Source organism: Equus asinus, chromosome 3 (genome assembly GCF_041296235.1).
Source record: "Equus asinus isolate D_3611 breed Donkey chromosome 3, EquAss-T2T_v2, whole genome shotgun sequence".
Classification (NCBI taxonomy): domain Eukaryota; kingdom Metazoa; phylum Chordata; class Mammalia; order Perissodactyla; family Equidae; genus Equus; species Equus asinus.
In genome coordinates, this window is record NC_091792.1 from 40,849,259 (window position 1) to 40,861,561 (window position 12,303).

Here is a 12,303-nt window from a genome sequence, read left to right on the forward strand (position 1 = left end):
ATTCAGAGGAGTTGGGGATGGGGGAGGGGTTGGGGAGGGAGGTGGGAGCAAGGTGTCCATCTTGCTTGCACTCAGCCTTCAAACCAGATTTCTCCCATTTTGGATTTTTTGTGTGTGAAAGGGTGTATTATTCCTTAGGATAGTCTTACTGTATCTGAAAGACTTGGACAGGTAGTCGCTGGCATGATTTCCATGGAATGTTACCATGTCTCCACAGGCGGGACAAATATTCTGCCCTGCTCTTCTCTTTAACTATAGATGATATAATTAGCAACCTAATGCCTTAAAGAAGGAATTCCTCGAGTTCCTTGATGTTTAACCCCATCTATTCCATCAAAAGATTGTTGAGCCTCTACCATGCACTGTGGGAGTAATCAAAAAGTCTCTGCCTTTGAGGGGTTTATGGTTGAGTATTTGTGGGTAAAAGGAAAATTTCCACTTCTCTGCATTTAGCTTAAAGGTGAAGATGGTGTATATTTCTGAGAATAAAGGCTTTTCCCACTACACTTGGCTAAAGGGCTATGAAGGTCCTCTTAGAGCAAAATATGTGTTGATGGGGCCAAAGCTGATGACCCATTTGCAGGTTGTGTTTGAGAACTTTAGTTACTTTCTGACTTGTGATAGAATATAGTTTTTTACATTCGTAAGCAGGCAATCAGAGAAGCCTTCTGTAGGAGGTCGTGAGAGGTCTGTTCCTTGCCCTCACTTAAAACCAGCTTAAACTAACAAAGGGGGATTACATTCTGTCCAGTTTATAAATTTACTTTCAGAGAAAGAGAAGACTATTCAGTGTCTTAAAAACTCTAAACCATAATAGATACGTGAGAAATTCTCGTTAACTACCAGATAAATGATACATCCTGCACAGTTGCGTTTCCCAAATCAACAGCAGACAGTTGGGTAGAAGACTGAAGAGAATGGATTGAAAATTAAATCAAGTTAATATGATTAACTTGAAAATTGTCAAGTTCATTTTTACTCATGAATTGCTTCATCCCCAAAAATGCTTCATTGTTGTTTATAGAAGTAATACACATAAAAAATCCAGGCAACATAGAAAATGATAAAGAGGAAAGTAGAAATCTCTTTAATTTCACTGGCCAGATGTACAAAAAAATGTGAAAAATAGTTATATTCTTCTAACTTAGGAGAACATGAATATACAGAAAGTTTTATAAGCATACAATCAAACGATGCATACTATTTGTAAACAACTTCCTGTATGTCAACAAATGGAGATCTATGTCATAATAAATTACCTTTGAATATAATATTTGAACCATATTCAATTCCATGAGTGGATTCCCCTGTGTTGGTTTCCTCTCCAGTTTCGCAGCAGTTCATATGTGGCACTGCTTTTGTAGTGGCTGAATTATGTATATCATGATTAAGACGAGTCTGGATAAGCGCCTCATTGTCTAGATTTCTCCCAGTATAGAAGTTTGATCATAATATCTTCTGGCATTTGGATAGATTGGCCATAACTCAGAAACTATTTTTCTTATATTTCTCAATATGATATTTCCCCTATCAACTTGGTTGAAAAGAAGAATTTTAGATTTACAATGAAAGAAAAAAAGCCTATTGAGCTTTTCTCTTAACCTCAAAAATGGCGTGGTTAGAATTTGAGAAGGCTTAGCTCTTATTTTTCTGAGCTGTTTTTCCCCTTCATGTATTTCAAGTATCCCTTTGTGCAGAGAAGAATGTACTTTGGGAACCAGAACTTTCTGGTTCTTGGAGGACTCACTTGGAAGGCTCAATTCTACCCTCCACAAGGGTGATTGACTGGGAAGGTGGGGGAAGGTTGTGTTGTAGCTGAGGATTATTGCTCTGTGAGCTCATGCTGTCTGGGAGAGGAAGGTGTTCACTCTCAGGTGGGGTAGTTTTGGAAGGGGACAGTGTCAGAATAGATCTGACACACTCACCTGAGTGGTGCTCCTTTTGCTCACATAGTGTGTACCCACAAGACCTCTAATAAGAATCCTCATGCTGGCATGGACTAGCTGGCAACTGTTTTATACCTTGCATCTATCTATATTCTACTTCCAGAATTAATTTAGCTAAAATAGGTTTTTGATTTACAAGATATCATGGGCTGTCCTTTATGTGTAAAGATGTTCCTTTTGAATATTACTCATTAGGTGTGTGTCATCACTTGCTGTTACAGAAGGAAAGAGAATATGCACTGATTTATGCACATTCTTTCCCAGTTCTCCTTGTAACCACACGTTAGTACTCATTTGCAAGATGGCAGAGTTAAAATGATGTTTGGCCATTCACAGAGCAAGTTGACTGGTCTAGTCAGGAATTACACATATGGTCCCGGGTTTCAGCATGATGCAAATCATGGATCACATACAATACGGTATCAGTCAGACTGGGCTAGATTATACTGCTGTAACAATCATCACCAAATGACAGAAGTTTGTTTCTCACTAAGTAAAGTTTGCTGTAGATTGGGAGGCTTACCAGAGCAGCTGTTTTCCCAGCTCAGCATTTCCAGCTGCTTTATTTTATGGCTCTTCCATATCAAGATGTTCTACCGTATTCACTTAACAGGCAGAGAGGGCTGGTGAATCCATTACTAGAAGTTGAACACTTCCATTGGGAAGTGATACATGTCACTTTCACTCACGTTCCATTGGCCAAAATCAGTAAGAAGGCCATCCCTAACTTTGGGGGTGTGGAATGTACAGTCCTGCCCCATGGCTGGAAGTGAAGAACTGGATATTAGGGAACAGTAGTAATGCCTACCACATATATGTACACATTTCCTATCTAATTCCATGCTTTGTATAGTGCTTAAGCTACTTAAGCTATTGTGGATCAATAAATGTCAATACTGGTAAGGTTTGTAGATGGATATGCTGTAAAGTCAGGGTAAGTGAAAGAATTGACAACTGGAAAACACTCCATGAATCTTTTTCCGTGGTTATGCTTTGATTTGTATCAGAGCAGAATCTATGGGACAGCGAGCTAGGTTATGGTCTGATTCCACTGCATTTGTAACTGGCATTGTCAACTAACGTGAAGAAATAAAAATAGCCCACTTTTCAGAGGGCTAGAGAAATATAAAGCTGCTGCTCAGAACTGAGAGGCCTGAGCTGACAGGTCCTATAAAATTTCTTCTACATTTCTAATTGGCAATTTTAACGAGCTCCTATAGGTGTTTCCCACTGGAATGCCTATAGGAAATAAGATCCTTACCGAAAGGACATACTAGTGGAAATATGCTTTTAAAATGTGTTTACATTATTTAGCTGAGAAAGAGAGTGCTTACAAGAATGTTACCTGGGAGACAAAAACTTTTTAAGAGAGAAAATGACTTTCTGAATTAATTTCTTTTAATAAATAAAATCCTCGAGCAAACTGAAATGTATTGGATCTATAGTTAGGAATACATATTTATGATCTATTTTGTATAGCATGCATTGCTGGTCTTCATGGATTTTATTTATTTTTTGGCATTTTAAGGTGATCCATTTATAAAAATATGTTCAATGAAATGTAAATTGCCGGGAAATTAGATAAAGACGGTAGATTGAGGGAAGGAAGGTCAAGGAACTCTCCAAGCTATTTTGATGCTTTTGTTTTCTATAGAACAAGGGATACTCAAAAGAAGAAGACATGCTTTGAGACTCCCCAGGGGAGGGGAGTCAGAATCTTTTTTGTCACAGAGGGGGAAATGAGGATTGCAGATGTCTTTTTTGATTCTCTTCTTTAGCATAGTTGCAACCCAAGAAACCAAATCCTGTGGTTTAATTTGAGATATATATTTGGTACTGGGAGATATCAGCTCCTCACAGGCTGATATCTGGGGCAGGCTGATGGTAAAGAGTCAGACTGGGTTCAAATGTGACTTCACTACTTTCTAGTAAGATCCTGGACCAGTTACCTAAACTCTCCGTGCCTCAGTTTCTCCATCAGTCAAATAGGATACTAATGCACCTAGTGAGGGTTCAAAGAGTAAAGCACTTAGAAGTACAGAGTAGGTACTTTCTCTAAGTGCTATTTATTATTTTTATTCCACCAGGTAGTCATTAGGGCATCATGTCAGCCAACTCCAGCCACAGAGGCTTCCTCTGGGAACTTACTATGTGGATGCAATGAAGTGTTAAGAGACTTGCCCAGGTCACAGTAAAGCCCAAATCACTAGGAGAGTTGGAGTGCCCCTCAGCTGTGAAGGACTGGGCCAGGAATGAACTCCACACCATCATCCCAGGAAAGGGGAAAACAAACCTGATTTACACTTTTGCACATTAAAAAGAAAATCAGGCTCACTAAATGGAAAGAGATCTAATTATTTTTAAAATGTTGTTCCTGTTGTTGGAATTTGAATCTTAAGTCAAAATTGTATTACAAAATAGATGGCAAATAGTTGAAATATTAACTGAGGGAAACAGTTTTGGCACTCCAAGAAAAACCCTTGTAATTAATCTTCTCTGGTAATCTCCTCAGGGTAACCATTACTAATTAGAAACATGTTTTGTCAACCCATCCAGATTCTAAGCCTGGTGATGGCAAGAGTTTATTTTTTTTGGTACTGCCACAGCCCCAAGACTAAGAGGTATGTTTTGCATACAGCAAGTGTATAATCAATGTAGTCTACTACTTTTCAGTGAGAGCTGATCATAGAATCATACACTTAAGACAAGCTCAGAACAGGATTTCCTGGAGTGGAGCCATTCTCTTTTCTAATCACGTGCCATGGTTGAGAGACACTCCAAGTTGAAAGAGTGAATTGGGTTCTGAAGGGTGAGCCGCAACATCTGCAGTCTGGCACTCCACCCTTGGCCTTGACCTTCTCCTTCAAAACCAGTAGACAGATAGTGCTTGTAGAAAAGTGATTCAAACAGCATAAGCGTGTAACCTTGTAAAATCCACTGGGGCAATGTGACTAGTGTTTTGCTGGTAAGTTCATACTGAGTATTATTCTCAGCATAAAGACATTTAAATTTCTTTGGGTACAGATGATATAATTCTCAACTCTCCATTCCTGTCCCCATCCTGCCATGCAGACCAACATGGTTCTATTAATCGGTTACCTAGTCTGTTAGAACACTAACATACTTAGAGGTGTTATTTTTATTATGTGATTAAAACTTTGTGTTACTTTTTAAAAATTGTGGTAAAACATATATAGCATAAAATTTACCTTTTTAACCAATTTTAAGCATGCAGTTTAGTGACCTTAAGTCGATGTGATAACTTCTTAATCAAAGTGCTATTCACATTTTGGGGACTGTATTGTTCATTAGCACTTTTACCAAAGGAGGGCACAGAAAAGCAGGGATACCCTTATCATTTAATGAATTCTCTCAGCAGCAGCTTTGTAAAATGATTTGATGGTATAGGAAACAGAAGTTATTGACCAAAATGAAAGTGTCGTATTATCAATAGCCATTATTTTTGCTATTCTTTTCTCTCAACAGAATTGGTTACACTGGCTAATAACTTATTGGAGATCACAACTCCCTCTGCTGAGTTGACTCTTTACAACCAGCAAGAGTAGAGCAGATCTGTTGACTCTTGCACATGGTGGAAGATTCTAGAATTCTATTTTCTTGTGGTAACTGCAGCTGTTCAAAGACCATCTCACCTCTCTGTGACCTTGACAGTAGAGACAGGAGGACATCAACCACCTTCTTCTCACCTGGAAAGACAACTCTTAGTCCCTTTCCTCCCATTTGGTAAGATCTTAGTGGTCCTTCAAGATCCATTTCAAATACTCATCTCCAAAAAGTGGGAAAAAGATGATGGCAGCATAAGAGACCATGTGTTTGAGAAATTAAGGAGCCAAATGAAGGAGGGGCCAGAGAGAGTCAAGTGAAAGTATTTATGTGCACTTTTGTTTTAGTCTTAATTTCTAAATAGGAGACCCCAAAGTATATTTGATGATGGGAGTGATAATTCTCTTCCATGGAGAAATTGAAGTTTGTAGAGAAAAATGATAGAATCTAAGTATTGGAGAACATGTTCAAGACCAGCTAGTCTATTCTCCCACTAAGTGTGATGTCCCTGACAGGGATTCATCCAGTGTCTTCTTGAACCCACAGAGGGATGGCGAGCACCCTCATGAGCTCTTTTTCAAGATCTAACCCTCTTCACTGTCTCCTGCATTCATCAAGCAACCTTGATATAGGGAAGGATACTGTATTGGTTTACTAGAGTTGCCACAACAAAATACTGCAGACTGAATGGCTCGAGCAAGAGAAATTTATTTTCTCACAGTTTTGGAGGGTTTCTTGGGGCGTCTCTCCTTGGCTTGCAGGTGGCTGCCCTTTTGCTGCTTCTTCACGTGGTTGTCCCTCTGTGCGTGCACATCCCTGTTGTCTCTTCCTCTTCCTATAACACCAGTCATATTGGATTAGGGCCCCACTTTACTGGTCTCATTTTATTTAATCATCTCTTTGAAGACCATATCGACTAGGAGTTCCTGAAGGACAGGCATCCTGCCTTCTCCATCTTGAGCTGCCTGAGTCTAGCCTGGTATCCTTGAACATAGTAAGCACTTAGTACGCAAATGAACTGCAATGAAATGGGCTGAAATGTATCTCTTTATTTATTGGGCTCTTCTGTTAGAAGTCAAAGCAGGACTGGATCAAAAAGTTTAGAGAAATGTGAGAGAACAACCTCATGATGGCACCTGGGCACACTAGTACTTTTGCTGCTTTGAAACTGAGATGATTTTCCACGTGGTTGAGCACCTGATCCCATCAGGTAGGTCTTAAGTGTGTGACTCTCTTGAGATTTCGTACTTCTCAGTAACACAATGAATTTTCATTGCAATTGAAGGGCATTCATATTGGAAACAGGCGCCGACTGTACTGTGATGACTTCTCATTTCCAATCAACTAGGGGCAGATAATAGCAGATGTTTGTTAAAGCCAACAGGCTTTCTCTACGTGGTTCAATGAACTGCTCTTTCTGTTCTGAGTAGACAAATGTTACCGTTGTTTATATATGATCTTTGGGCAGGTTGTTATGTTCTAGGTTTCTTATATTCAATGAGGCATACTCTTTTATTATTATTATTACTTCTTTGCCCTTCTCATTTAATGATATCTACAACTTTTGGGTGTAATAGGCTCTTATTTAGCAGCAGCAGATTCATCCTGCTTTGACTAACGACGCATCACTCAGTTTCACCCGTCATTGATTGCTCAGTTGGCGGAGCCTGCATCCGGCTTCCTGTTTCTCCTATGTCCACTTTTCTCTAATGTCACAGATGCCCTTATGTGGTGGGCACTTTCATTTTCTCTATTTACTCTTCTTATGTTCTGATGTTCCTTCCTACTTTTTCATATTGCTGTTAATTTCAAAAAGTCAATTGTTAAAAATGTATCTACCACCATAAAATAAATATTTCAATGCATATATTATTTCCACGTTCACACCAGTTTTTCCTTTGGACCTAGTTAGGTGAATATGGAGGATAAAGGTTGTCCTTATAGGGCAAAATATAGTGGTGATTATTGTCCTTGGCCTTCGAATATCACACACCCAAGGATAAGGAAGTCATCCTCTAGAACTGAGAATAAGGCGTAAATACATTCACACACTGAATTACTGCTTTAAGCCATAGCGAATTATGTTAATAATCAAGAGGAAGGCTAGCTGTCATGGGAAAACTTCACCTGTTATTTACGCAGTGGTTTTAGGACAGTTTCAGTATTATATCCTTTGTGGCTTGTGGTTCATGGCTCAGACTGCCTAATCCTTAGAATCACAAGGGACATCTGTGAATCCACTGTTCAGTTCCTAAGCTAAAGGCCCACAGGCAGAGAGACCACTTGTTTATGGGCAGATCCTTGCACAAATCAGCAGATGAAATTTATTCTAATGTGGAGAAAGCTGGATGTTAGGGCTATCAAAAATGACATTAATTTTCATAAACATTTTATGAAATTAAAAAATGAGACAAACCTCACACTGGATGTGAAAAATAAAATCATTATGAAAAATAAAATAGTGGCAAGTTGGTAAAGCTACAACAGTGATGTCCTTTTGTCAAAGGAATAGGAAATCCTTAACAGAAATATTAGAAAAGTATGTAAGTAATCTTACTTTAGAGAATAAACAATTAATGATGACTGATGTTTTATTCAGCAGAACCAAATAGGATTAAAACAGTAGCTTAAAATTGTTTTTCTATACAGAACTAACTTGACTGTCAGACTTCCAGAAAATACTGTGAACAATACCTTGCTAATTTGTTTTTAGATTTGTACTTCCTGACTTTTTATATCTTTACCTACTATACAAAATGTGTATATTTTCCTTAGTGAGAACTGATAAGATGGTAATTTTCATATGAGAAGGGTGGTTATCAAAGTTTTGCAAGATTGGGACCCTGTTGCTTTTAGCTGCTGGCAGAGGTGAGGGTTGGTGGGGGAGGGGGAGGGTGTCATCAAGGGAAACAATAGATATTTTTTCCCTATAATCTCCTTTTGTTATCTTGCTTTTGTTATATAAGTGCATACTGACGTTCAACCTTTGAGTTCTTGAGACCCTGGCTGTTGATTATGCGGTTCCTGTGAGATGTTTTCTGGGTGGCCTGGTTCTTTGCTGAGATGGTTAAATGACAACAATAACACTGCAACCCCGTGAGGCTCCTAAGATACTTGTGGCACCCCTCTGTGGACTGATGAATCGGTTCTCCCATGCCATCCCATAAGGTGATGATCTGGGGACATTTTTAAAGAGGATAGGCCGCCAAGATGAGGCCTCCCAGTGAGTTACCTCACTCCTGAGAAATTTTAGCAAGTTATTGAGCAATTTTACATTTTTACAAGAAAAATTTCAATTTTCCATTCCTGGACTGTTTTACACTTGCTACTTGGCGACATCATTTTTGCTTAGGCTCATGAGTGCCATCACGGCGCTTATGACAGGCTGAACTGAGCAGCAGCCCAGAGTGACAATGCACAAATAGACCCAACCGAATTTGGCTTCCGGATCTACAAAACATATCACTGACATTAGTTTTCCAGGGGAGGCAAATGTTCTCATTAACTTAATATTTGAAAAGATTTGTGTGTCATCTGATATCCTTTAGATTGGCACTGGAGATTGGGAAGGGGACTGAGGCGGTCATACTGCACAGAACTTTTATGTTCTTCTTTGACGACCAACTCCCCTCTGGGCTCCTGGGAGCAGTTTCCAGTGGAATGGAGAGCAGAGAGAATCATAATTATGTCTCAGCCCTGGTTCATCACCCAGTAGGGACCTGTATTTCTACATGTGGCCTTATAAATCTTTTAGCTAAATCGGGACTCAAATGTAAAACCTAGCTCCCTAGGGAACTTTTTAATATAAGCCAAAGTCTGGTTTAGGCTGATTTTTTTTTTTTTAACTTTGTGAAATGAATTTACTCATGATAGTTACAGATTTAGTACAAAGTCTTGTTTATTTTGCATGACACTGAAAACAAAAACAAAAAACCCCAAATGAACAAAAAGCAGAAACATTTCTGGAACACCTTATAACATATAGATCAAATCCCATTTAAATTTATATCTATGAAAATGTAGTTTAGAAGCTGGTAGAATATTCAGAGAAAGCATAATATTTCTGAGCAATGCTACCTTCATTATTTTGCTTGGTTTTGCTTTTCAGTTGAATAATGTTTTTACTTTATAATATATATCCATAAGGTGATAAAGTAATGGAAATATGACAGACTTGTCCTTTCTGGTTGTTCTTGTATCCTATGACAACCATAAAACCTGACACTGCTTCAGTTGGGTTCTGAGTAAGTAATATTCTGGAGTTAATCTCCTAAGGAGCTCTACCCTCATGTCCTGACTACCCTCAAAGGAAGAGATTCTGTCTGGTCAGCACTCCAGGAGCCAAGCACTCCTTTAAAATCTGGATTGGCTGATGCTACGTGTCAAAATCCAGACAGAGTGATAAATTACTCATAAATGAAAAGAGAGGAAACTATTGCAATGATGGTCACTGGCTATGATTTTGGTAATTCCATTTCTATAGCCGTTCCTTTAGTTACAGATCTTTTTTAGATTGAACATTTGGTTCCCAATTTGAACCCCTGAATTTGAATGGCACAATAAGTTACTGGAAGCTGTTAGCCAAAACCATGCAGGCTGGAAATGATCCTTGGGATCTCTAGAATCCTACAAAGAAATAATAGAAAACCCAGGGACCACTAAATGCCATGTGAACTGCTGGGAAAAAATAGCTTGCATTTTCTGAAGAAAGGTGACTCTCTGTATTTATGTAATCATTCTGCTTATGATTCTGCTTATTAGTCATAAACCCCAGAAGTCATGAGGTTAATAAGAACCTTTCCAAAGACACGTACATTAAACTTAGGGAATTGGGTCATAAATTTGCAGAATTCAAGGTTTATTGGGACGGGTTTTGTGTCTCACGTTAGAGTCTTTGCGGGAACACTGGCTCCTGGCACATACTCTCTCGGCTTCCATATTATTTCTGTCTGCATGAAATGCTGCTTGTTCCTCAAACCAGCAGAAGCTACGTAAGCCTTAAAGGATGGATGCTTCCCTACACCCACCATCATGTAAGCAATAAGATATGTGCTCCATTCACCTAATTAGGAAAGAGCCTCAGCAGCGAGTTTGTTGTATTAGTGATATGTTTTCATGTTTTAGTACATGACTTACATTGGAGTGATTTTTTTTTTTTGGTCTGAGTGTTTTTATTGATTCACTTTGAATTTCTAGCTTTTAATTCAATTCGGTTCAAGATCTGTTTTCTGTTTTCAACACGTGCTAGGAACCATGTGCAAAAGGCTGTCAAGGATGCTATAAATAAGATGGAAGAAATACTGATAAATAATTAGCATATGAAAAGATTTCAACTTCAGGAGTAATCCATAAGTGTACATCAAAGTAAGTTTTTTTCCTATCAAATTATCCAAGAATTGAAAAACAAAGAATGTTGGTGAGTCCCTGATGCAGGGCACTTTGTTGTACTGCTGTGGGAGCAAGTGCGGTAAGAGACACAAACCAAAAGCCCTGGGGGAAGGAGCAAGGTTGGAAACAGAAGGGAGAGTTTCTGGAAGGATTAGCGCCTGAGCACGGCCTTGGAGGAAGGGAGGAATTTAAACAGATGGAGGGCAGAGCACAGAGCTTGATTAAGGGTGGCACTGTTTCACCCCACCATGTTTTGGACATTTACCCATCTTGGCGCTTGAGCTCTATCTCATTCATTCTAGTGTTTTTATAGTATTCCATGGGATGAATATGTATTTATCCATTCTCCTATTGATGGACACTTAGATTGCTTCCAAATTTTTGTTGTCACAAACAAAGCCACTGGAACATCTTTGCATATGTTTTCTTGTGCACATTGGAGAGATTTTCCCGGGGTGCATACTGGGGAGTAGGCTTGCTGAGTCATGGGGTATGAACTGAAATAGTCCAAATTGCTTTCCAAGTGTCAATGCGGATTGAAACTTCCACTAGCCATGTTGGAGGGCTCTTATTTTCTCTCGCCCTTACACTTAGTGTTGACAGACATACATTTTTACCAATTTGATGGGTGTGAATGAGTATCACATTAATTTTTTTTCAGTTCCCCGATTACAAGGGAGGTTCAAAATATTTTTTGTATATTTGTGGGGGTTCAGATTTCTTCTTCAGCAAAGTGCTTGTCTTCCCCTATTTTCTATTTTTTATCTTTTCTATTTCTTTATCGACTTATAGATCCTCTCTATGTATTCTGGATGTCACGTTTTAAAAAAAATCAATGAAACAAATTGCAAGTATTTTCACTTCCTCTGGATCTTGTTTTTTAAACTTATATTATTGCCTCATTTCATTCAGAAATAATTTTAATTTAGGCACAATTATGATTCTTTTTGTTTATGGTTTATGTTTTCCATGACTTGCTTAAGAAATTCCTTCCTAACATATTTCATAAAGAGAGTATTCTAACATTCTTTGTTTTGTGTCTCATATTTAAGTCTTTATTTGGCCTGGAATTGATTTTTGCGTATGGTCTGAGATAGTATTCTAATATTTTTTTCCAAAGGGATAGCCAACTCTCCAAGTCCATAAATAACAATTCTTTTTATATTGTATTTTGATGTATTTATCACATGCCAGGCAAGTTTACACAGACTTCAGTGAGCAAAAACTATGGAAATCCTCTCAATGGCAGTGTGTGCAAGTGGCCCTGTAGTCACAGGTATTCCAGAAGCAGCTAAAAGACCGTGAGTACAGATCTGACTGAGTCTGAATTCAAACTCTGTCACTTATAAACGAAGTAGGGTAGAAAGAATACTAATGAAATGAATCAATTTGAAAAAGTTGGTAT